This window comes from Crocodylus siamensis, chromosome 2 (genome assembly GCF_052110815.1).
Source record: "Crocodylus siamensis isolate JL-2025a chromosome 2, ASM5211081v1, whole genome shotgun sequence".
NCBI lineage: Eukaryota > Metazoa > Chordata > Crocodylia > Crocodylidae > Crocodylus > Crocodylus siamensis.
Window position 1 is genome coordinate 227,025,205 of NC_143396.1, and position 26,471 is coordinate 227,051,675.

The following is a 26,471-nucleotide window of genomic DNA, read 5'->3' on the forward strand; positions in this document are numbered from 1 at the left end:
GTCTTGGAGGGAGACCGTGGTCTGCCTTCTGGCTCCTGGGGAAGAAGGGCCTGGCAGTGGGAGTCGATCTCCTGCTCACAGTCCCTGATGGCACACAATCTCTGGACTGTGGCCTGGAGCTCCTCCAGCTGGCGTGCCAGAGACCCCAAAGGGAGCACACCTCAGAAGGGGAGGTGGCCATGTTCCCGGGCCCCAGAGACTGAAAAAGGGACAGGCAGCCCCAGCAGCCGAGAGCCAGAGGCTCCATCTGCGTGGAACCCAGAACCATGGGCTCCGTCTGGGTGGCTGTCTCTGAGGTACCGGGGGTGGGGGCTGCAGACCCCGAGGGGACCCTCGGGGTATGGCGCATGCCCATGCCCATCCGCATCATGGCTCTGGTAGGCTGGCTATGGGTGGGACTGTCTACCCTAGGACACTCGCAGGCAGGGCCGCAGCCCTCCCGTGCACCCTCCTGCATGAAGTCCGTGCTAACTCACGTGCCGGCAGACAAGTGCACCTGTTTGTGCAGCTTGTTCGCGTGGCTCCCTGGGGGGGTGGGTGGAGTAGGGGCCTGGGCGGAGTGAGACCTGACCCAGCTCCACTCGGCCGCTTCCTCCCACTCACTAAGGGGTTAACCCCCCTCCCACCATGGGCCCTGCTTACCTCCAGCTGTGCTTGGGGTTGGCAGGGGGCTTCACGGCTGCTGGGGGGTCTCTGGGGGGCTTTGGGGGAGTGAGGGCACAGTGGGCTTTCACTTGTGAGTCTCTCACCACTCCAGAGCCTAACTGGGGCTTTTTTGCTGTTGGCGGGCCCTTTTAAACTGCGCGCATGCGTAGTGGGCCCCTGTCAGTGAAGCTGATGGTGCTGGATCCCATGTACTGGGCTGCAGAGGCCCTGGGGAGAGGGCAGTAGGGCAGGGAGTCCCAAGCCCACAGAGGGAAGCCTGCATCTGCCCCCTCCCATGGGCCCTGCTCTGACTGTGCCGCCTGCCACCAGCTGAGGAGGGGGGACCTGGGCGCCGCACTCCACTCCGGCCATAGCAACCGCCACCTTGCACATGGGGCAGCTGGGGCTCGGGCACTGCATGGAGGAGCGGGAGGCTGCAGTCCCTGGCCCTGGTCCCATAGCCCTGGCAGTCGGGGACCCCTAAGCTGTGGGGTGTTGCCCACATAACACACAGAGAGCTGGAAATGTGGCCCACTATAGGAAATAGGTTGAGAACCAGTGTACTAATGTAAGGGGACTTGAAAGGAGTTTCAGGCTAAAAAGAGCAAGGTGCATACTTTTAGCTGTACTCAGATGGATTAACCTGTTTTTATTCTCTTGCAGATTTCCCTTTATTTTCCCCAGTCTATATCTATATCTCATCTCTTGCACCTTGATTTTAGCAGTTTTCTTGGAACTCCACTTCTACAACTCAGCCTGTGACTTCATGTAAAAGCATAAATTGATTGATGAGAAAAAGCTACATATACTGGCATAGCTATCAATTATAATACTTAAAAAAATAAACGTATCCTTTGGGCTCGGGACAGAAGTTGCACACAAACTGCTCTAAGTGATCAGTAACAGATCAAATATTCACTGCATATAAACTAGTTTCAAAATGGCTGAAACTGGTGTAAAATAAACCTGGTTGAATGTAGTATCAGACTTAACTGATTTGGGTCAAACTGGTTTATGAAACTTCTGTCCCAGACTCCTTCCTAGTTCAAGTTAAATCAGAGTCCTCCCAGCATGCCTGGGCTGGACTGTCTGCTCCAGAGGACAGGGCTGGCCCCGCCCCTCTGCTCCCTTGTTATAGCAGTGATGGCTGGCTTACTGCCCCCCCCCAGCAAATCCCAGCGAGGCTCCGGGGCTGGGCAGGGGGATCAAACTCACCTTCCCTCGAGTACAGAGCTGCTTGCTAAAACTTAGCCCTGGCTGCAACTGTGGACTACAAATCCCACAGGCACCTGGAAGTGGGAAGAGGAAGTGATAAGCAACCCTGAGGGTCCTGGTCCTGCAGCTGTGACTGAAAATCCCAGAGACCTTGGGGTCAGCAGGAAGAGTAAGCAAATACACAGCCCAGGCTGTGTTTTCAGTTTATAGTTTTTCAGAGAGAACTATTTTTGTTCAGGCTTTTATGAATTCTGTGCCACTACCTTCACACCCAACTTGCTGGGGTCATCAGTCTTTCCTGCCAAGTGTGGGGGGGCTGGACCAGATGATCTGTAAGGTCCCTTCCAGCCCCTAACAACTAAACCTTCTCCCCCTACCCGCCTGCCTGGCAGAGCAGGGCTGGGACCTGGCCATGCCCTGTTTGCTTCAGCAGGGCTTTCTCTCTCCCCTGCCCTTTAGCAGTGGCTGGCAGCTGTGCTCTAGCGCCCCTCCCTTGCTTCTGGCTTGAGCCGCTGCAGGCATGTGGCTGTATTTCTTCAATGAAAAGTGATTCCTCGTTTGCTTATTGGTTCAATCCCTGCAGTTTAGACTAACCTGAAAAAACTGACTAAATTAAGCCTCAGGCTTTTTGACTGTCTGTACCTAGCCTTGGGGGCAGCGGGTTTGATGGGAAAGGAGAGCCACTACTGTGAAATCATTTGGGTCCTTGGCTGTTATGATAGCTGTCAATCACTTAGTCCACAGATAAGTGAGTGTTTCCTTACCAAGTAACTTTGGCAGGAAGCCAGTTAACTAGCTTTAGTAGTTTTATAAAAAGGTTAATGAAACCAAGAATATCTAACTGTAGAGAAATGGAAAATGTGTTTTTAACTTTTTGACTTTTTGTTCCATGGTATGTGTAGCAGCTTACCGCCTCTAACCTCTTTTTCAGAAGACGCTTTCTACTAAAATATTCCACTTGTACATACGCTCTATGTATATATCACTTAAAATTCTTGTTCTGCAAAATGTTGCGTCAGATCAGCAGGTTGTCGGCACATATTTCTTTTGGATGGTATATTGCAGATTCTTTTTAAATCTTGAGCTTTCATGTTTTAATCTGTGGGTAGTCCAAAGAGAAATGTTAATTCTTAATTTCAAAGGTTCAAACATTAATTTCAAACTTCCGTCACAAAAAAGTTCTGTTATGGACACAAGCAAAAAGCATATTATTTGTGTTAATGAAGTTTTGTTTAAGCAAAAGTGTAATTTATAATACTATTTTTGAGAGTGAGTGTTGGTTTTCTAGAAAATGGAAGTATTCTCATGCAACAAAATTGACTTTTATTAGTAGATGTTTTGGATGGGGAATCCAGGAAAAAGATGACAAAGCTGAGATGGAAATACAAAGCGCCCGAGCGAGGGACTAACAATCAAGGGATGGGGGAGAGGAGGGGAACGCGACTAGGTTACATACCATACAATGTTAGCCAAATAAGCCCGGGGGTGGCGGGATGGGGGAAGGGGAGGGGGGGTCGCCACGCTGAGAGGGAAAGGAGATAGATACACACATACCCGTTACAGTGGTCCACAATGTTGGAGGAAGTGGCTCGGAGAGAGCGTCTCAGTCCATAAAGTCCGATCATGGGGGTCCTCTTCGGGTGGGGCGGGGTCGTCCGTGGCGGCGAAGTCCTCTCGACGCGAAGCGGGGGTGGGGGCGGTTCAGGCGGCGGCGTCCTCCGGGTCCGGTCTGGCGGTGGCTGGTCTGGAGGGGTCGGTGTACTGGCGGTGGCCCGTGATGTGCTCCACGTAGATGTCACGGGACCAGCAGATGGTGTCGGACACCATGAAGCAGCGCATCAGCTTGGCGTAGTGGCGGGAAATGCGGCAGGCGTGGAGGACGCTCTTGTTGCTGGGGTCCCCGGCTCTGAACGTCCCCACGATGAGCGCGTCCACCATCACGTCGTAGCTGCAGCCCCTCAGGGTGTTGGCCAGCGGGGCGTACTTCTCCCACTTGCGAGCCCGGGTGTCGGTGAAGGCTTGGCGCTGGTTCTCGAAGGGGATGGTGACGTCCACCATCACGATCTTCTTGGCCTCATGGTCCGTGACGACGATCTTGGGGCGCAGCTGGCTCTCGCAGCCCGGGATGGTGCGGTTCACGGAGATCTCCCCGCCCCGGCCGGGATGGTTTACGCCAGGCGGTCCTGGACAGCGTTGTGGCGCAGCTGCCAGGCTCTGGCGTACAGCTTGCAGCCGCACAGCACGTGGGGGAGGGTCTCCACCATGTAGCTGCACCGTTGGCACCTCTTGTCCTGGTGGCCGAAGCGCACGGCCCCGTTCAGAGGCAGGCAGTTGAGACGGGCGCGGTGGAGGAAGCGCCAGTCCGCGAAACGCGTGAAGTTCCCGCTGGGCATGAAGTGGTTGCTAGCGTCCCACTTCGAGGTGACGTCGAAGACCTTGCCCTGGTCGGGTTTGGCCCTCAGGTCGCCGGCGTACTTGTTGCAGACGGTGTCCTTCAGGAACCTCTCCAGGAAGGTCCTCGTGCGGGGTGATGCGGTCGGCGTGCGGGGCTGGGCGTAGGCAGACTCCCAGCTCCCGGCGCTCCTCGGTCCAGGTCCAGGCGCAGCTGATGCGGCTCCCGAGGCGGTGTGTGGCGTTGCGGGCTCGGCTCCACGTACTAAATTATGGAAGTCTTCAACATTGATAATTTTGAAAATGTTGAAGTAATTTAATATATATATATATATTTAGATTTATATTTGTAAAAAGGGTCTAGATCTTGCTTAACAAACAGCTGTCTCAAATTCAAGCTCTGAGCATTTTTAAAATTTCTTAAAAGCATAACCTAATATAGAAACTAGCAACTATTATCTAGCCATTATCCTTCTAGTAAAAAAAAAAAAAAAGAGAGAGAGAGAGAGAAAATTATGCCATGTTTAAATATCACTTAATTTTGGACTATTTCAGACTTGGAAAGAACAAAAATTTCCTTACAGAGAGTTGCTTGCCAGCTGTCTTATGTTGAGGGAGCTCCTGTTTGAGCATCTTCACTGATTGCAACTGTGGAGATATCTCACTTGGAGAGAAGAAATGCTTTAAGTAGTAAGTTTCAAACCATTTAGGATTTTCTAGGTTGAAATTAATATAGAATCTAACTGGAAAACTGGAGACGCCTAGTGCAATGCACAGAGCACTGGTATTGTGTTCTTGCTAAGATATGCCATTTAATAAACAGGCATATTCTGCACTAGTTTTAGTGTTTGGACTAGCATAAGATGTGGCTATCATGCAAAAGACTTCTATGGTATAATTTTCATGCAACAAGGACTTGTATTATTTTTGGCAGTGTGTGACCTGATAGAAATTTTTAGACCCTCCTTGGTCAAAGTGAGGAGACTTAGTAATTTTACATTTTATTATAGTTGGTTTAATACTTTGAAATTAGGATGTGACATAATCTAAAATGAAAATTACATCATTCATTATTAATGAGTGGTGATGTGAATAGTTCTACGAAGAAGTTTTTCATACAAAATGTCCTGACTTCAAAAGCTTATAATTGAAAGCTGTGACTGGAGCTTTATTATAAGCATGTAAAAGTTTTCTGTGCTAGAGAATGAGTATTAGGTTGAAGAAGGTTTTGAATTCAAAGAAAATTGGATGTCATCAGGAATGAGTTTGCTGAGGCATACTTTTTCCAGTTAGGCAAAATGTGTACAACTTTCTTTTAAAATTAGCAGGTATTTATGCTCTGAAGTGGGAATATGGGAATTTGTCATCTTCTAACATGGAATGTGTTTAAAATGTGGATACTAGGAGGAAGATGGAGAAGTGAAGCAACAGAAAGGGAATGATTTAAAGAAGTGTAAGAACTGTGGGAAGCAACTTGACAGGATACTAAATAGTGATCATGTTACCTAGTGAACATGTGGGAAAAGTTGGGATGGGTTTCACACTCAGAATAGCTACATTAATAAATAAATATATACATGCATATGCATGAGGAAAGTGGGATAAATGGTAGAGGGACAAACTAGTGAGGAATTTTTGCTCGTCACCATGCACGAAGGAATCTCAGAGTAGTTTACAGATCCAAGTTACTCTGGTCTCATAAAATTCCTCTGAGATAGGGAAGCAATTTTTTTCATTGTGTATTAAGACATCTGTAGTATAGAGAAAATAAGGGAACTTACATAGGTGACAAAGCATGTCACTGTCAACTTGGAATAAAAAACAAATCTCTTGATTTCCTATTAGTGGTTCTAATCATACTTACTCCCAGAAGGGTGCACTTCTTAATGTAATGAGTGGCAGAATATTCTGAAGAACAATAGAAAGAATTAAAGGAAAAACAATTTAAAGAGTGAGAAAATAATGAATGTGTGCTACATGGTCACGGCAAACAGAGAATATGAATAAAAAGAATTCTCGACAAAGGTAGGGACCTGTAAACCATATGATATTGTATTCATAGGGAATTTTAATTATCCAGACATTTGAGCAATACATACAGCTAAACATCAGAATGGTTTCTAGGTTACAGAGAAGACAGCTTCATGATCAGGAAAATATAGATGCCATTGTAAATCAGCTTTTTTCTTCATGATCTGGCAGAATTGATCATGGATAGTGGAGAACTAGAGAATGTTAAGATGCAGCAGTTTAGAATTACTAGCAAAACAAATGCCCAGGAGTTTTAAAAAAAGTACTGACAGGTGGAAGAGGGCAAAGGATACAGAGAAATAATACATATTGTCTGTTAAGACTTTCAAAGAAATCAAGAGGTTAGTAAAAAGCAAAATGAGTAGCTAATCAAAGGTATAAAGATGGTGATGGTCTCTTAGAAGTATTAAAAAATCTATACTTAAAAAGTAGGCCACTAATAGAATAAATCGGAAGAAGAAAATTAATTACTCAAAATTATGAATTACTGGACTATTTTAAACATGATTAAATGGAGAATTATCAAAATACTGTAAATGTTAAAATGGATAATAAGCCGGAAGGATTATTTGCTTTTATCTGTAGGTATACATATATGACCTTGACGCTTCATAAAGGAAAAAAGACAAATATTAAATAAATTGAAAAGTGGCCGAAGAGCCAGAAACTTCAGGGGATAAAAGGAATTAAGGGTGGGCAGAGGACGTGTGGCACAGCCAATAAGAGCCTCTGGAGCAAAGGCAGCAGGGCGTAGAGCCCCAGCCTGCAGCAAGCAGCCCACCTCTGCCCCATGGAGAAATCTGGGGGGGCACCTGCCTGCCATGCCTCCCCCAGGGTTGCATGCAGCAGTGGGGAGCTGGGCCCCTCCCCCCCAAGCCTCTGGATGAGCTTCCTGCACCTGTCACATGACCTGCCCTGGCCCTGGGCCCCTATTCACCCCAGGCTGTGCCTCTGCCCCACCGCTCACTGGGAATCTCAATCTGCCCCCTTCCTCCTCCATAGACTTACCTGCTGGATGCTGTTCTACACGTGCCAGAAGAAAAAAATCTGGAGAGCTGAGAGTTCTGTTGCGAGATCATGAGTCAGACTTAATTTTACTTAGAAATTGTGACTTGTGATAACTTCATGAGAGTTGGGATTACTGTGAAACACTCAAAAATCAGGAAATGATGGCTGAATGATCTAATAGTGTCCACTTGCACAATAGTTTATTTACCCTGAAGCATTCTTGTCTCAATCAGCATGTAGAAATGGAGGGTTGTTAGTTCCATGAATAGAACGTTTTTTAGTTCATGCACCTTGTCTACTTAAGGATAGAAATATGATGTCATAATGGTGTAAATGCAGGGAAACTTCTGATTCCATTAGACTGGCAATTTTGTAATTGTCAATATAATTCTTCTCAAATTTTGCCTGTCTTATTCACTACAGAGTATCCAGTGTGATAAGTGAGGCAGGGAATTTGTAGGAAAAATTGTTTGTTTACTTTGAAGACCATAAAATGTTAATTTATGTGCATAATGGTTATAGAGCAGGGGATCTGGTCTGCAGAGAAGCTTAACGTAGCCTTTGGGGCTCTCAGATGTTCCAGGAATTCATGGGTAAGGTGAGCAGAGGCAGGGCCTGCCATCAGATATCTAGCTATGGAACACCACTGGGGGACAAGTATCAGCACTTGTGGGGTAAGCAATAGCTATGTTAACCCACATGCTGCCGCTTACTCTGCTGTCAGATCTGGAGCCAGTCTGCGAGGAGCCCTGTGGTCTTGATCTGGCTTGAGGGGATGTCAGCAGTGGTGGCAGTCCCTTGATATGAAGATGAAAGTCTTTTAGTAAATAGGGGAGTAATTGGTGAGCCTGTGGATGACAGAAGAGACCAATCTAATATCCTAGTGTTTGGCTGCAGATGTAGCAAATTGTTCTGGGAGGAAGAAGTAGATTCTGGTAATGCCACATAACAGCTCTTTCCCTTTGTCTCTTGTCTGTCTGAGATGAGTTTCCTAGAAATGATTGATATGTGGTTGTACATCACAACACCGTTTGGATGATTCGGTGCCTGGTGTCACCGGTATTGATGTTAATATTACTTTTCTTCAAGTTGGCCTTCAAGCTGTCCTTGTCGTCTTTTGCCCACTTCTAGAGTTTACCATCAGTGAGTTGGGAGTATAGGACTTGTTTTGGGAGCAGGTTGTCAGGCATCCTTATGACATGTCTAAGACAGCTGGTGCCATATAAACATGTCTTCAATGCTGGTAGTGTTTGCTTGAGTCAGAAAGCTGGCATTCATTCTTCTGTCCTTCTGATTGATGTGGAAGATTTTCCAAAGGTGTTGCTGATAGTAACGCTCCTGAGTTTTCAGGTTTCTGATACGTTGTTCTTATTTCGCACCCATACAACAGGGTAGAGATTCATAGATTGTAAGGCTAGAAGGGACGATCATCGGGTCCAGCCTCCTGCACCAAGCAGGAAAGATAACTCGGGGTTAGGTGACCCCAGCAAGGTGAGTGTCCAGTCTTCTCTTGAAGATTTCCAGGGTAGGTGACTGCACCACCTCTGGAGGGAGTCTGGACCCCTTAGCTGTGAAGAGTTTTTCCTAATGTTGAGTCTGAATCGATTTTCCAGGGGTTTGTGGCCATTACTCTTGGTTTTCCCCTCAGGTGCCCTGGTGAACAGTTGCTTACTGAGCCCTTGATGTACTCCCTTAGTGTAGTGGCAAGCTGCTACCAGGTCCCCTCCCAGCTTTCTTTTCCGCAGGCTGAAGAGTCCCAGATTCCTTAGCTTTTCCTCGTATGGCTTGTCTTTTAAGACTGATCATATGGGTGGCTCTTCTTTGGACTCTCTCAAGTTTGTCCATGTCCTTGTTAAAGTGTGGTGCCCAGAAGTGGATGTGGTACACCAGCTGTGGTCTCACCAGTGCTGAGTAGAGTGGAAGAATTGTCTCCATGGTTTTGCTGGTGATGAATCGATTGATGCATGCCAGAATATTATTTCCCCTACTGGCTCATTCATACTGTGGTCTGTTATTACCCCCAGGACCCTTTCATTCATGGTGCTAGTCACTTTGGTGCCACCAAGCCTGTAGGTGCATTGGGGGTTGCTCATCCCGAGGTGGAGCACTTTACATTTCTTAATGTTGAACTTCATCAGATTCCGATCCACCCAACTAGCTAGCCTGTGTAGGTCTGTCTGTAACTGTAGCCTATCTTCAAGTGTGACCATGTTCCCCCATAACTTGGTGTCATTCATGAACTTGGCCAGTGAGCTCTTCACCCCCACATCCAAATCATTAATAAAGATGTTGAAAAGTACTGGACTGAAGTACCAACCCCTGCAGGCCACCGTTGCCCACTTCTTGCCTGGATGACACAGATCCATTCACTACGAATCTCTGGGTTCTGTCCTGCAGCCAGTTTCTCACCACCTGACTGTCTTGGAGTTAACCCCACAAGCTGCCTATTTTCTCACAAGGACATTGTAGGATACTAGTTCAAAGGCCTTTTGGAAGTCAAGGTATACAATGTCAACCTGCTCTCCTGTGACAACAGCCTGGTAGAAGAGAGGTTTTGTTTGGGTCCCAATGTCATGATCATCAAAGACAGGATTTTGGAGGGATCCAAAGGCAGCATTGCCAGATTTTATCCAGTATTGAATATTATCATACATGTTTACTTTGGAATGGTTGCTACCTAGGTGGAGAGATATGCTCAACATTGTTGAACAATTGCCTTCTTTAATATGTGGAAGAGTAGCTGGATGGTTTGTGATGGATTGATTAAGTATCTTAGTTTCCATGAAGATGATAGTGAGTCCGAGTCCAAGCATATGCTTTTCAGAAGCAATCAGGAGTTACCTGGACGTCTTCAGTTGAGTGGGTGCACACAACACAACCATAACTGAACTTCAATACACTTAAGGAGGTGTTGGTTATCTTGGATTTGGAGTATAGTTGGTAGGTGTTAAATTCCCATCCATGTAATACTGGATGCTGATTCCAGATGGAAGTCTATCAATGAAATGTGGAATAGTTGTAATCCAGATGGAAAATAGTGTTGGTGCAATTATATATGCTTACTTGACTCCAGTTCTAATGGTGAAGGGGTCTGTTTCTGAGAAACTACTTAGGATGGTTGCTGTCATGGAAGAAGTCTGATAATGGTAAGAAATGTTGGAGGGCACCCAACAAAAGTGGACTGGCTCAAGGTGAGTAGACATATAACGGTTAAATATATGCATAAATATGCATATAACTTTTATTTTGGCACTGCTTGTCTTTTAGTGCTTGTCCTTATAACCTTGCTATTCTTTAGTATTTTTTTAAACAAATAAAATGAAGCAAAAAATTATCTCCTGAGATTAACTGATGCACTGCAGTGGAATACCTGTTTGCTGGACAAAGGGAACATTTTAAGAGGCAAAATTTGTAATTCACATCTTGTTGATAAAGTAAACCTGAAGGATTCCTGATTTAAATTGCACTTAAATCATTGAAAGAAAGCTACCATTTATAGCTTGGCTTAAAAATAAAAGTAAAGGCCATACCCAGTGACTTAAAAAAAAGCAATAACTTGGGCAAATTGAAACCAAAAGAGACACGTCGAGCCTGGGAATGGTGTCCTTAAAAAATCTAAAATTTTTTCTTCAAAAACTGCAAAGGTTGGAAACTAGATTGAATTTTTTGTTTAAAGTTGCATCATTTATTTTGTAGTGGTAAGTGTTCTGCCCGCGCTCCCCCTGCATGCCCTTCGTACTTTGAATCATCCGAGTCAGTTTTGCTCCCTTTCTGTGCCACCTTTGACAAAGAACCTGACTGTTAAAGTTTGGGGATATTTTAGGAACTGAAAAAGATGTGTAGCAACCTTAATTTACAGATACCATTACGTACTGCATCTGCAATATAGAACATTTACTAGTAGCATGGAGAGATGAATATGCTAGAAAAAAATACTGATTTTAAGTGTAGATAATTAGGAAATCTTTTGATCAATGGAAGCATTACATTTTCTCCATCTGTCATCTCCATATGACATTGTGAACCTTTATTTAAACTTTTGTTCTTAAGACAGTAGTATTCTGTTTTAAAATTTAGTTGACAGATGAGAGAAGGCGGCTTACTTCTCAACTAATTACATTTTGTTCTTTTGTAGTGCCTTTTATCCAAGGATGTCAAATTGCCTTATAGTTATTAACTGATTAAACACAATACTATTGAGAAAAGTAGGAAAGGGTTGTATGGAGATCATTACCCACTCCACGTTCTCTGGAAGTGGAACATAGATGTTTAACAGTGCACATTCAGAATAGTACAGGTCAGTCAGGAAATGAAGAAGAATGTATCCGCTTGAAACTGCAGGGGGAATTCCAGTAGGTAAAATGTAATTACCAGGTTGAAGTTTAGTTAGGCCATTTGGGAATGATGGTGCTTAAAAAAAGAAAATAAAGTAACCTATTTTCTTTAATACAAATGGTTGTGAGTGCTGCTTGAACAAGCAAAATGTATAAATCATCCTTAAACATGCTATGAGTGCTGCTTCTGTGGGAAGAATGCCTCGTTCTGCAGCAGGTAGGGCTTGTTTGCAATTTTAACATTCATCGACCATAGCAACCTTCCTTAGCTTCCCAAGTCTGTATAAAAGGGATATAGCATAATGTTTGATTAAAAATATACACAATGGTAAGCCATTTTTTAATGGCAGGAAGCAGCACAGTTCCTCTGAGACTAACTTGTTCAAAAAGGCATATGCTTTTTGTAGGTGACAGCCTGTTTCATCAGATACGATAAATGTACTATTTTTCTCTCCTATAAGAGATTAAAAAGGAAGCACTCAACACTTGAAATAAGGAAAAATGAGTTTTGGTCTCTTCAGAGTGCAGGGACTTTGGACATGGCTGTCTCTAATGGGGATCATTTCACGTGTTTGTGTCCTCTTCTTTCCTCCCAGCTAGGTCACAGCTTTGCTGTGGCAGTTGTACTGTCAGTCTCTTCAGACTGCAATATTGCTCAATCATTATAGAAGTGTGATTCTGAGTAATTCTGCTCTCTGACAAAAGGTGGTATATAAATATGAGGCATTTATTAATTTTTCCATTTTCATCCTCTTTCTCCATTACTTTTCCAAACGGCTTCCATTTTTTCTGCTCCATTATGTGTGATCCTGAACTAAAGCATAGCCCAAGGTTTGACATCCGTAAGAAAAAGTAACTATTTTCCAAAACCGCTTTCATATTATTTATATTTATGGGTCCATTTTCAATATCTGGAATTCTGGTAAAACTCCCAAGGACTAACAGTTTAGTCTTTGGCCTTTACATTCAGGGTATTCTTACAACTGTGCGCATGTCTGTGCATTTCAAAGCAAAGATTTGATCCTTTTATAGGGGTGTGGCGTGTGTGTGTGTGATAGTTTTTCCCTTTTGGAAAGGGAAGGTCTGAAAAGGAAATACATTTGGACATATGATCTGCATTTGTTGTCATCAGGAAAGAGATATGTATGTACATCCAAGGTCCTTCATACTTTTTAAGGATGACTCTTGTAGGAAAACTGAAACTGGGCTTTTTAATAGGACATTGGGTTTAAAAAGAAAATACCATCAGTTGTAAGAGGAATCTGCCACTTAGCACAGAAAAATGTCCTGTGGTTCAATGGTTAAAGAAAGTAATTGACATAATAGAGAAAATAATACAGGATAAATGTGATGTTGTGGTGTTTGCCATAAAATATTTGGAAGGGGAATACTGTTACCTTCATAGCTTTGCATAATGCCATTTAGAGAGCTCTGCAGCTGACCAAGCTATGCTGACACAGCATCTGCATCTGCATTTTTCCATCCTCCTTGAGGCTTCTTAGCACCGTACAGCTAAAGAGTCACCTTCATGGTGCTTTCTGTATAACATTACCTATAATGTTTTGGATTATTATTCAGTTTGTAAAACGAGTACCTTGCGGAAGTGTTTGATGCTAATTAAATGTTTTCCTCTCAGGAGCCAAGTCCTCTGTAAATAGAGAGAAGTAGCAGCTCACACTGTGCTGGGTCCCAGAGAGGATGAAATACCTCTCTGGTTGCTGTTTTCAGCCTTGGCTAACTAACCACTTATATCCATTTTATCAGTCAAATTTACATTCTGAAGCTTGCTTTAAGCAGAAACCTTAAGGCATAGTGCTTGGTTTATAATAAATACTATTTGCATTTTTTAAAGGCTAAGTCAAACATGCATTTTAAGTTTGACAGAAACATGAAGCCTTAAAAGCATTTTATATAGCTTTAATAATTCCCATTGCTTTTAATACCCTCTTAGAAGTTTGATTAATGAATAAAATTTATTTTCTTTTTCATGTTGTCCTCTATAGATTAAAACTCAGATTACTGTCCAATGGAATTTAAAACCGTTTAATAGCTTATGTGAAATGTGCTGATGGTTCAGCCAGTTCCCTATTGTAGTAACATCAACAATCAGAAAAAACACTTTCACAGTGGAGACCCTTGCTTTTACGAGGCAAAACAATGGATAATAGTCAATACTGTATCTTGAAGGTTGATTAATGCAAGTCAGGAGTGAGGCATGCTGGTAGGGTGTTCTTGCATTGTTTGTGCTTTCTAATTAATTTTCAGTGCTGGTCCTCTGGTGCTGTTCATAGAATGTTTACAATTGAATCCACTTCTCTTTGTATGATATGCAGCAGCCAGAAGAGGTTCTGAAAGCATATATCTTCTGCTTTTTTCTTTAAAAATACCAGTAAAGTCAACTCTTGTCTTTCCTAGCTTTACTTGATGTCTCACAGGACGTATATAGCTACCTCTCACGACATAATTGGAGAGAGGGAGTTTTATCAGAGATGTTTCTGCTAAAAGGTTAGTGAGTGAATGCAGACAAACCAAAATTTGAGTATTATGTTTAAAAACCTTACTTTCCCCCATCTACCAGCTGTTGCTCACCTTTCACTCTCTTGACTCTTGTGGTTTCTACATGAAGTTTGTATTCATCATAGTGTCTTCAGAGTAAACAGGACTTCCATTCCTAATACAAAATGGAAACTCATCCTTGCCTTCATTACTTGTGTCTGATAAGGGTCTTTAAAGGTTAACTTGGCATTTTATAAAGAAATAAAAAAGGGAATAAGGCTGTTATTTCCCTTTTGGCGCACACTTTTATATTTATTTACTAGATACACCAGTAATGCCTGAGTTTCCTTGCCTGCTTCTGATTTTGCACATAATCAGCAGAGCTCAGTGTTTTGCTGCACTCTTGTAACAGTCCCATCAAGAAGAAGCGTGCATACAAGATTGAGCTTAGAATTTGTTAGTTGATGTTAAAAAATCAGTTTTGTATCAGTAGTTTAAATATTTGTCTTTGACTACAGGACACTTGCTTCTGAACATATTTCAGTAGTCCAGTTATTGGTTGTAACAAACAAAAAATGGTTATTACATCAAATCTGTGTGAAAAATGTGTTATGTTGCTTAGGAGAGGAAGTCTATTCCACCACCACCAGATGTCTAGCAGTCTGATGTTTCCTAGTTTCAAACTGAAATTTCTATTATGCTGCCTAAAAATGTATTTGGGATAATGGGGTAAGGTGGGCTTTTTCTGATATTCCAAGCAGCTAAGATTTTTTTTTTAAGGATTTTAGATCAGTACCCTTTTGGAGCCAGAGGCTGGAGCAACCTGGCCTGGCTTTGGAGCAGGCTAAGGTTCCCATCTGACAGCTGCTACCACCACTCTTCCCCTTGCCTTTGTACCAGCTTGGCCCTGGTACAGCTCCTGGTTGCCAGGGGGGAGGGATGCTGAGCAAAGCTCCTGTTGTTGAAGGCCCCTGGCTCTTAAGGCCAGATACAGTGGCTCTAAAACCCCTATTTTACATCAATGAGGGCCAACCTTGTTGGCAGGAGTGTCACAGATTAGCCCCATGTCCTCCCTGAGTGCCACTGATCCCTTTTCCCTTCCTGATCTGCTGCTCTGTTTTCTGCTCCCTGCTCTGTGCTCCCTGCTGATGTGCTGCTGCTTTCTGCTCCCTGCTCTGTTTGCTGCTGTGCTGTCTCTCCTCTCCCTTATCTGCTGTGCGCCACACACACAGTCTGTCGGCACCACTTGGGGGATGTGTGCTGCGGGTTCGCCACCTCTGTTTTAGAAATCATTGCCAGATTGTAATAAGTTTAGGATAAGTCAGTTTTTGATCCTAAACTACTCATGTTTAAAAATTGACTTTTTTTTAAATGATTGTCCCAGTCGATTAATTATTGCATTAAGTCAGGCTTGCTACCTGCCCTCACTTTTGTTTTTATGGTGTTATCACAAGTTTTGACATGGTTCTTTCATGTCCTGTAGAGTGCTGCATAATGATGTGCTGACCCAGAGCTGGGTAAAATATTTGCACTTTAAACACTGAAAATGTGCTTGCTTTTGAAGGCATAGAACTACTGTAAACATGCTGTGCTGTACTAAAATATCTTGTGTTAGGGGAATTTTTACTGCTGAGTGCTGCTAATCTGCATCCTGCCTGCCTGGACTAAATCTTCTCTTATATATGCCATATGCTACTAGCTTAATGCAAAGATGTTTAAAAATGCTGATTCTCTATTTACTATCACACTTTTTTTCATTCTTAGAGCCATCGGAATAAAAATTAATCCCACAAAATAGATGGATTAACAGTTGCTCCACTGACAGATTTAATGTGAGCACTGACTGGATAAGCTTTCTGGGAGGAAATCTGGGTAGGGACACGGATGACTAGTAGAAGCAGCAACATAACTGTCTTTTCTAATGAGGTGTTGCACACAGTGGAGCAAAACATGACCACCATGCTGTTTGCTTTAGGCTCTAAATTTTGTGTCTATCGTTCAGTATTAGGGTTTCAAATATTCTTTACATATTTCAGAGCAGTTACTAATGATTATCTTAAAATACCACAGTGACATTTGATGAATAGAATTCATTTTTTAAATAAATGGATTGACTTTTTTCCCTACACTTATTCACCTCTCTTACAGGGATAACATTTTTGTTGGAGATTTTAATTTAAAGGTGGTATTTAAATTTTGGGCATCTCCTGGGATTTGGACACTTAAACTCTAGTCCATGGGTAAGCAGTGTTTTTGGGCAGTGTGCCAAAAACACCTGCTACCTTGATTTGTAAGCTGTCGTGCCAGGGCTGGATGATGGGGGAAACTGCTACAGGCACAGTCCTTGTTGTGGCAGTGTAACCGTGGCTGCTTCCTCGCCACCTGCCCCGAGGCATGTGTGCCAAGCCAAACGCCTTCGCTGCCCCACCCTGGCATCCAAGCTGGGGATTGCTTATCCCTGCTCTAGTTACAATAAGAATACATTAAGGTGGAGCTTAAGTTTTTAGGTTTAAATTGATGTTTAGCCATCCTTTGCCTTTTTGTTTGGGAAACGGAACTATGGAAATGAAATTACAACTATTTATGCCTCAGATATTTGTCGCTTGTTTTTTTACATTTCTTGGAGTTTTCGTCTCTAATTATAAGATGCAGTTGGCTCCCAGGCTATTATATGCAGAAGAGTAGTGTAGGAAAAATGGTGAAGGTGTGTAGGTACACACTGAAAAAATAGCATTAATAAAGGAATGGGGGATATTTTTTTTCTGTTTTATACAAAGCATATATGAAAGCATATATGTCATTTCCCAATGCAGTTCCAAAATTAAAGGAATTATGCTAAACAGGTGAGAAAAGGTAAGCTGAGGTCCAAACATTTAAAATCTGGTAAGGTTTAAGCAGTTGAAAAGAGCATCCTATACTGTTGGATGGTGCTTTCAACCCCGTTTTTAACAGTAGATGTACCTGATTTTTAAGGGGTATCTTCCAGATAGGTTTCTTAGTGGGGATATGGAAGAATTTGTCTTCTGTTTGCTGTTGTGTTGTTTCAATGGTGTATCTGGCCCTTGGAATTGAAGTGTACATTTTTTCCCTTTGGGAAACCAGTGCAAATCAGAAACCTGGGTGTTCCTGAAAACACTGATGGTTTTTAAGTTAGCCTTCTTGAGAAAATGGTTTCTGCAGATTTAAAATTTTGCTACCAAAATTAACTGCATTTGAACAGAGAGAACTCATTTCCTTTGCTTCTGCTGCTGCTGTCCCAGTCACTGTAGAGACTTGAAATTTAAACTGAACCATGCTTCTATTTTAGATTTTGTTGGCTACTGTTGTTCCAGTACACATGGAATTTATTAGAGAACTTTTTTATGGCATGGAAAGGCTACAGACAGGCTGAAATATTTTATACTGGCATAAAAGTAATGCTGTATCTGCTGAATAAATTGCCTTACTGTTTATTTCTTATTTTGTGTGTCATATTATAGCTATGTTGGCTAGAGAAGAATGAATATTCTGTGCTTAATTTGTCTCTTCCTTGGAGTTCTATTCTGCTTTTCAGGTTACCATGTCAACGTCATGTACTTCTCTCACTGTTTTATACTTATGTGTGTTTGTTTCTCTCTGGTGTTAAAGGCAACTGGAATGTCTAACTCTTAGTACTCTTATGTTTGATTGTGTTACTTCTGGTGATTTGTCTATATGTTGAATATTAAGAGTTGGGAGGGGTTTTTTGCTTAAACTGTAGAATGGTAATAATTGTTGCTTTCAGTAGAAATAGACATCAGCTTATTGCTTTGGCAAATTTCATAGTTGGATATGTGACTGTAACTACCTCTGCACTGTCAGCTGTCCAATCTGATTTATAATAGTTTTTAAATATGCTGTACTGTATTATATTTCAGTCTATGCGAGGTTTTGAAATGATTATATAGTATGATGGCTTACTGTTCCAGGTTTAGAGTGTGGTCTGTATTTTTTTTTTTTAATTTTGTTTTTGGACGTTTTATTTGCTGGGACAAAATGTGATGATGAAGACTTAACTTCTTGTTTAATTCAGGAATCTATTGAAGCAAATGTGTTTATCCTTTAGTATGCTGGTTGGTATAAAAACTATTTTTCTTTGGCTTCACTGTATTGGACAATCTTTGTTTTAAAACTACAGGTAGCTGTGTTCCTTAGAATATTAAAGGTAATACACAGTTGTTTCTGAAAAGGCAGATAACATCAGTTCTAAAAGTCTTGTTCAATAGGATGGTCCGATTTTCAAAAAGCGATAAGCAGTCTGTATTGAGAATTGCCTGTATGGATTTCTGCTCTGGTAGAAAAGGTATGTCTTGGTGCTGAGAGTCCTAGAACCATTTAAAAAGCAGTGACCTCTGGGATGTGTTCATGCTTTATACCAGCAGGGTGTAAATAGGAGACTCCCTGAGCAACCAGGGAGCAAGTCACCACGGAGCCAGTGAACAGGGACTGTAAACAGGATAAGTAGTTGGCAGGCAGCTTGCAGGTCAGTTTGTTGCTCCCCCTCCCCTTTTGAGGGGAGAGCCTTTCAGCTTGGTGTGAGGAAGCAGGAAAAGAACCTTTTGGGGCAACAAGCAGTTAAACAGGCCAGCTTCCAGGCGAGTTTGCTAGGGAAAGTGCGCTTGGAAGAAGGGTAGTAAGAGAGAAGAGGCAGATTAAGAGACCCAGGGAAATGGCTGGAAGACATCGCAATGCCAGCGCGACTGCCACTGCCTCTGCCTGCACCTGCGAGGTTTCTGTCCAGGCTCATCATCAAAGCTTCCACCCAGGTCCAGGTTGGGGACTGTGGGTTGTAGGTTGTTTCTAGTGATGGCCATGTTGGGGGGTACCTGTAGGGTGAGCAGTGCCTCCTGTTGGTGGCTGTCAGGGAACAGGCAAGGGAGCTACAGGAGGAGGTGGTGAGGCGAGACCTCCAGGACTGTGGAAGAAAAAGGTACTGGAGGCAGCACTAGAAAAGATAGAGGATATGGACTCCCAGGAAGGGTGGAAGCTTGTGACCTCTGGCAGCAAGCAGAAATCTTCACCTCCAACTGCAGCAGTTCATCTAGAGAAAAGATATGTAGTCCTGGCAACAGAGAGGGAGGAGCAGATCAAGGGAAGTGATTATTTTAGGGGTGGGCAGTTATTTCAGCTGGAGGGCCACTGAAGTTTTATTGAGCTGTTGAGAGCTGCGTAGGTTGCCCTGCCCCCTGGTCGCCATTTTGGAATCCGACTTGCAGCTCCGGCAGGACCTGGTTCCTGGCTTCATGGCCGGGAGTGCAGAACACAGTAAGAGGCAACCTGGTCCCCATGGTGCACAGCTGGCTTCTGCTGCTGCTGGCCCTTGGCCCAGGGCACTGTGCTCCCGCCTGCTTGCTGCCACTTCCACTCCACCTGCTGCCACTGTCCTTTTCCTGTTAGGCAGTAGCTTCTGGTTGGGGGTGGGACAGGGCTGGGTAGGTCTTGCTGCTGCTGCCACTGGGTCCTGCCGCTGGCTTCTCCTGGATCTTGCTGCCGCTGTCACCTTGTCATCTCAGGCAGCTAGGAGCAGATAATAATTAATTTTCTAATTTTTTAGGGGGTCCTGCAGGCCAGAAGAATGGATTGGTGGGTTGGATCTAGCCTATGGGCCATATTTTGCCTGCCCCTAGATTATTCCCTTTGATTCAACACTGGTGAGGCCCCATCTGGAGTACTGTGTTCAGTTTTGGGCCTCCCACTACAGAAAGGATGTGGTCCAGACGTACAGAAAGCAAACCAGGAAAGCCAAGGCTGCGATGGAACTCCAGCTAGCTACAAATATCAAGGGCAATAAAAAGTCCTTTTTTAGATATGTGGGGAGCCAGAGGAAAAGCAAGGGCAACGCTGGATCCCTGCTAAAACAGATGGGACAATGGACAACCAATGCCCAGGAAAAAAGCAAGTTTGCTAAATGGGTACTTTGCATCATTTTTCCACCAGTCCCATGGGACGCCTCTGCCCACTGCAGGACAGGGAAGCCTGGGCGAGGGAGATTCCTTACCCTCCATCAAAGCTGACCTCGTGAAGGAACAATGTGAGAGGCTGGATACCATCAAGTCAGCCGGCCCTGACGGTTTACACCCAAGGGTACTCAAGGAGCTGGCAAGCATCATAGCTCATCCCCTGGCACGGATCTTTGAGAACTGGGACTCTGGTGAAGTGCCCAAAGATTGGAGGAAGGCCAAAGTGGTGCCTATCTTCAAGAAAGGGAGGAAAGTGGATCCAGCAAACTACAGGCCTATCAGATTGACCTCTATCCTGGGGAAGATCTTGGAAAAAATTATCAGAGAGACCATTCTTGACAAACTGGCTGATGGCAACGTCCTGAGGGATAGCCAGCGGGGGTTTATTGCGGGTAGTTCTTGCCTGACCAATCTTACTTCCTTTTACGATCAGGACAAAGGAGAAGAGACTCATGTCATATATCTTGACTTCAAAAAAGCCTTTGATCTGGTACCCATGATCACCTCTTGGCAAAACTGGCAAACTACGGCCTCGGTCTCACCATGATCCTCTGGCTGGGGAACTGGCTCCGCAGTAGGACCCAGAAGGTGGTGGTGGACAGAAGTCAATCATCGCGGTGCACTGTGATCAGTGGGGTCCCTCAAGGCTCTGTCCTAGGGCATATACTATTTAACATCTTCATCAATGGTGTAGACATTGGTGTCAGAAGCAGACTGGCCAGTTCAGTGACGACACCAAACTCTGGGGTAAAGCATCCATACCTGAGAACAGGAGGGTGATCCAGGCAGACCTTGACAAACTCAGGAATTGGGCGGACGAGAACCTGATGGTGTTTAATACTGAAAAATGCAAGGTTCTTTGCCTTGGGAGGAAAAACCTGCAGCATCCTTATAGGTTTGGCAGTGCTACGCTGGTTAGCACTACAGACAAAAGGGAGTTGGGGTCATGATTGACCACAAGATGAACATGAGCTTTCAGTGTGATGCTGCAGCTAGTAAAGTGAGCAAAACGCTGGGTTGCATCCACAGGCTTCTCAAGCAAATCCCAGGACGTCATTCTCCCATTGTACTCGGCCTTGGTGAGGCCGCAACTGGAGTACTGCATCCAGTTTTGGGTTCCACAATTCAAAAAGGATGTGGAGAAGCTTGAGAGAGTGCAGAGGAGAGCCTTGTGCATGATCAGAGGTCAGGAAAACAGACCTTATGATGAGAGGCTGAGAGTCATGGGCTCTTCAGCCTGGAAAAGCGCAGGCTCAGGGGTGATCTGATGGCCACCTATAAGTTTATCAAGAGTGACCACCAGTATCTGGGGGAACATTTGTTCACCAGAGCGCCCCAAGGGATGACAAGGTTGAATGGTCATAGACTCCTCCGTGACTGTATCAGGCTGGACATAAGGAAGAACTTTTTTCCTGTCCGAGCCCCCAAGGTCTGGAACAGCCTGGCATCGGAGGTGGTTCAAGCACCTACTTTGAACATCTTCAAGAGACATTTGGATATTTATCTTGCTGGGATCCTATGACCCCTGCTGACTTCCTGCCCCTGTGGCAGGGGGCTGGACTTGATCTTCCAAGGTCCCTTCCAGCCCTAATGTCTATGAATATACAAATCTATGAATTGGAGAGAATCCAGCAGAGGGTAACAGAAATGGTGAGGGGGCTGGGGCACATTACTTATGAGGAAAGACTGAGAGAACTGTGCTTATTTAGTTTAGAGAAGAGAAGTCTAGGGGGGATTTAATAGCAACTACCTGAAGAGGGGTTCAAAAGAGAATGAGGCTAGACTGTTCTCAGTGGTGGCAGATGACAAAACAAGGAGCAACAGTCTCAAGTTGCAGCAAGGGAAGTTGAGGTTAGATATTAGGAAGAATTTTCTCACTAGGAGGATAGTAAACACTGTAACAGGTTATCCAGAAAGGTGGTGCAATCTCCATCCTTGGAGACTTTTAAGACCCGGCTAGACAAAGCCTTGGCTGGGATGGTCTAGTTGGGGATGGTCCTGGTTTGAGCAGGAGGTTGGACTAGATGACCTCCTGAGGTCCCTTCCAACCCTAATTTTCTATGATTCTGTACTGCCTTAAGGATTTGAATTTGAGTGTGTTTATAAAAGGGACACAAGGTTGCATAAAATTAGGAGATACGAATTACCTGCAGTTTTTTATTGCTACAGTATACAGTGCTTCATAGAAACATTGTGTCACTCAGGTGTTCTGAACTGAAGCAGGATCCTTTTTGTTCATGGTTTCTTGTGTTATGCATAAATGCACGCTAACTGTACAATAATGTAGTTTTAACCAATATATAAGTAAATGTAGGAAACTATTAACACATACAGCTTGTCTTATTTATACTTTTTTAGTGCATTGCTAGTTTTACTTTTATGTTAGTTAAATCTCACTTTTTGTGTGGTTCGGATCTGTTCCTTTTGGCAAATTTCAATTAAAAAAAAACCTCAGGTTTTATATGTATAATGGTACACTAATCTATGTATTTCTATATTAAGTACCTGAAATGCCCAGAAAGATGTCTGCTGGAAGTGCTCCATCTGCATTGCCTTTATTGGTCAGGCCTTTTTTTTTTTTGTGGGTCTGTGATTCTTATTGTGCATTAGTGTCTTTGTCATATTTCCAAAAGGAAATAAATCTGACACAGCCCAATCCATGTGTCACTTTCTTTGAAGCATCCTGGTTTGTCCTAGCCATTGGGAGAGCAGGCTTATTTATCAAGGATGAAATGGGAGAAATCAAAAAAGTCCTGATCAGCTGGACTGTTGTGGAAGAGGCTTTGGAAAACAGGAAACATTTTTTAAAGATAGTGGTCACCACTCTTTTTGGACCTCCAGAAGAGATGCATCAGAGATCTGTGTATATGTCACAGACCCATCCACCTGTGGTCAGAAGGCATCTTATGGAGATCAGTTGTCAGTTTGTTTCCTCTGATTTGGCACTTGCATGGTGTCTGGTTTTGCCCTTTAGATTTATGAAAATCCACATGCTGTTCAATTCTATATGGATTCTTGGGAGAAAGCAATCTCTGCGCCACTCCAGGTTAGCAGACTGTCTCTCTTAGTTGGCTGGAATCTACTGTCATTATTTTTTTTTCCATCTCTTATAGGACTATAGTCTCCTTTCCAGTGGATTAGATCCAAGATCTATCAGAATCATCTTCATTTCTGATGGGACTGAGGCATTTGTCTCAGGTCTCTGGTATGTAAGTCTGTCATTGAATATAAGTTTGATTTCTGTCTTTAAAGAGTTAGAGAAAGCTCAATCGTTGTTTCCTGATACCTTCAAATATTGGTTCCCCAGCTTAATCATGTGTCACTATCAGGATTTGAACCTAGACCACAGTGCAGATTTCTGCTATCAGTTCTTTGTACTGGCCACTATAGGAGGACAGATGGTAGACAGTATGGTGGGTTATATCAGTGGGTGTTGTCGCAGTTTGCAGGCAGCCCAGCTAAACACAAAAATGTAGCAGAGTCTTTCTGAGGAATAGTTTTAAAATGGCTGAGATTTTGATTTTACTGATTGAATATCTAGGTTCAGCCCCTGCCTTGTGTACATCTCCCTGATCTTTAAAATATCTGTAGCTACCATGATCTGGAGCAGAATGCTGAATTTGGTGGAGGGGTAGGCTTGGGATCTCAGTGAGGTCTGAGGTCTTGTTCAGTAAGGGTTGAAAAGTGCATATAATTACAGTATTTACTGAAATCCAGGATGAGGATGCCTCCTGCCCCTCTCCTATTCAACATGGTGGAAAAACCCCCCACTTGTCTTAAATCTGAGTACTGGTCTAGGTTAGGTGGCTGCTATGGCTCCAGTTGGGGCCTGAGCCAGAGCTGCTTCCTTCCCTGGGCTGAGATCAGTTCATGTGGCAGGATAGAGGGCATGTGGGGGAGGGAAGAAGTTCAGGGGAGGCGGGTATACAATGCGAGGAGGAAGAGGTATGCAAGCTGTGGAAACTCCTCTGCTACTGAATGCTTCCTCACACTTCCTGCACATTTCCCTCTCTTGTGTTCCCCTTCTGCGCACCTCTCTATACCACACTTCCCCCTTCCCCACACTGTGCTCTCCTTCTCTTGCATTCTTACCTGCACCATGCTCCCCTGTGCTTCTCACTGTGCCACATGCTCCTTCCCCTGCTCTGATGTTGCTTGCTCTGAGCCAGAACCAGAGCAGCTGCACAGGGTAAGGTTGAAGGGAAGCAGGGGTGTGGAGGGTAGACAGAAGAGGGAGAAGTGGCAGGCACGAGAGGTGGGGTCAAGTGGTAGGGGGTGTAGGCATCGGAGTGGTGAGGGAAGAAGTGCTGCGGAGGATAAGCAATGGGGGGTCAGGGAGGAGCAAGTTGTGGATGGGTTCAGGAGCTGGGGTGGGGGAGTAGGCCACCTGCCCCATATATGCTTCCCCACCACTGGTGCCACTGCTTTCCCTGATGTAAAGTGGGGATGACTTTAAGATGATCCTCCAATAGTTAGATTCTAGACATGGTAAATTATAACAGATTTATAATTTTCTATCTTGAGAATCTGGTAATTGTGGAGTCATCTTGGATTCAAGCAAATATAATCCAATCAGTAGAAGCAAAACTAGAGCTTCACTTTACTGGTGTCCAGTCCTGGGCATTCCCGTAGTCCAGATTTTATTCTGTTTTGGGAAGCAGTGTTCATTTGTTTGCCACAGGCCATTATAGCAGGCCAAAGCAAGATGCTGGGATGGTGTCTGCCTGGGACAAGCCTAATATTTGTTTTCTACCAAGTAAAACACAAATGGAAAACAGTAGTCTTCAGTAGCTTGCAACGTGGCCCATCTCTATATCTGTATCATGACATAGAACAAGGAAATTGGTTCATGATCCCTGATCTGTTGCTCAGCCTGCAGCAGATCATGGGGACAGGACATCTTTTAAAAATCTTGAAAATGTATAATGAAAAGTATTAAGTTATCTTAATATTGGAATTGTCACTGTTTCCATTGTAAAATTCATGGGATAGTCAGCATAGTGGTTCAATTGATTTCCCCCCCGCCCTATTTTCCAAGGTGCTCTTGCTCTAGAAGCTTTTCAGTCTTTTCACTTGTTCTGTTCCTCATTCCATGGTCCTCATAGAATTAATGTCACGCTGGTTTCTTGATCATTTACTAATAGGATAAAGTAAGATTTGTTGAGATGAGCACTGTTTCGTTTCTGAATACAACTCTGTGTGGGGTGGAGATGTATATTGTGTGGTTTTTCATAACTGTATGCTACAGGAATTTGAGGTCCAAGTGGCTTAATTCCTAACTGCTGAAAGAGCTGTATTTTAAAGAGTAGGGAATTGACCAGTTACATGATTATATTGGTCTACTTTTGGAAATCTTTACTGTAAACAGGTTTTTTTTTAAATGTCGTGATGTGTTGTCAACAAGGTAGATGTTTGAAGTATTCTGCATCTAGTTTTTGGAGGGGGTTAAAGTGCAGTGTTCAAATCTAATCCATGATGTGAAAACTCAATTATTATTGCAGGATATGTGTAGTGAATGTTAACATTGAAGGGTGAAGACTAACTTGAACAACAGGTATATGTATGATAGTGGGCTCTTTCATGGAGGGCTGGTGCTTCCTGAGACTGGCGGGGGGCACTCACAGAAGCCGGCGGCATCGGCAGGGACAGGGCTGGCGAGCACCCGCAGAAGCCAGCGGTGGCATTGGCAGCGGGGGATGGCCCTATCGGGGGGGAGGGGGCACGTGCCCCCCCCCATGTCCCTCCTACCAGTCGCCTATGGGCTCTTTCTCCAAAGGGAGAAGGCACTATGAAAACTTAACACTTAGAGAAGCATTTCTTTGTTCAGTTAAGTGCTAAACTGCCCTTTGGAAATATGGGCAATATTTGGGGTTTGAGAGAGTCCAGAGTCTTAAAGATATCAGTTAATGAACTTTAATAGATTGAGTTACATCCTTAAGACAAACAAACAAAAAACAATGAGCCAGTGGCCTTCACTTTAGGTATATGTGGGACTGATATGAATTTATTGGCTCAGGCTACACTGGACCGTTGGCCCTTGTAACATAAACGATTTCTTGTTTTAGTATTTTATTGTTCATTGAATGAACTCTTATTTGTAAAATGTAGGCTGGAAGGGACCTTGGAAGATCATTGGGTCCATCCCCCGTGCACCAGGCAGGAAAGACAACTGCGGTCAAATGACCTCAGAAAGGTGACCCTCCAGTCTCCTCTTGAAGATTTCCAGGGTAAGTGATTGCATCACTTCTGGAGGGAGCTTATTCCATGGTCTGGACACCCTCGCTGTGAAGAAGTTTTTCCTAATGTTGAACTTGAAACAGTCTTCCAGGAGTTTGTTCCTGGTTTTCCCCATGGGTGCCCTGGTGAACAGTTG

The 26,471-nt window shown here is 43.8% G+C and overlaps 1 protein-coding gene across 7 annotated transcripts in view; it reads left to right on the forward strand.

The window, feature by feature from the left end:
• SIPA1L1 (signal induced proliferation associated 1 like 1) overlaps positions 1 to 26,471 on the forward strand; it is a 431,752-nt gene that overhangs the window by 187,159 nt on the left and 218,122 nt on the right. Inside the window, exon 4 of one of the 7 annotated variants that reach the window (XM_090033262.1) lies at positions 26,207 to 26,325. The exons of the other annotated variants lie outside the window; for them this stretch is intronic. The gene's annotated coding sequence lies outside the window, so the exon portion shown is untranslated. The remainder of the gene's footprint in view (positions 1 to 26,206; positions 26,326 to 26,471) is intronic. 7 annotated transcript variants of the gene reach the window in all.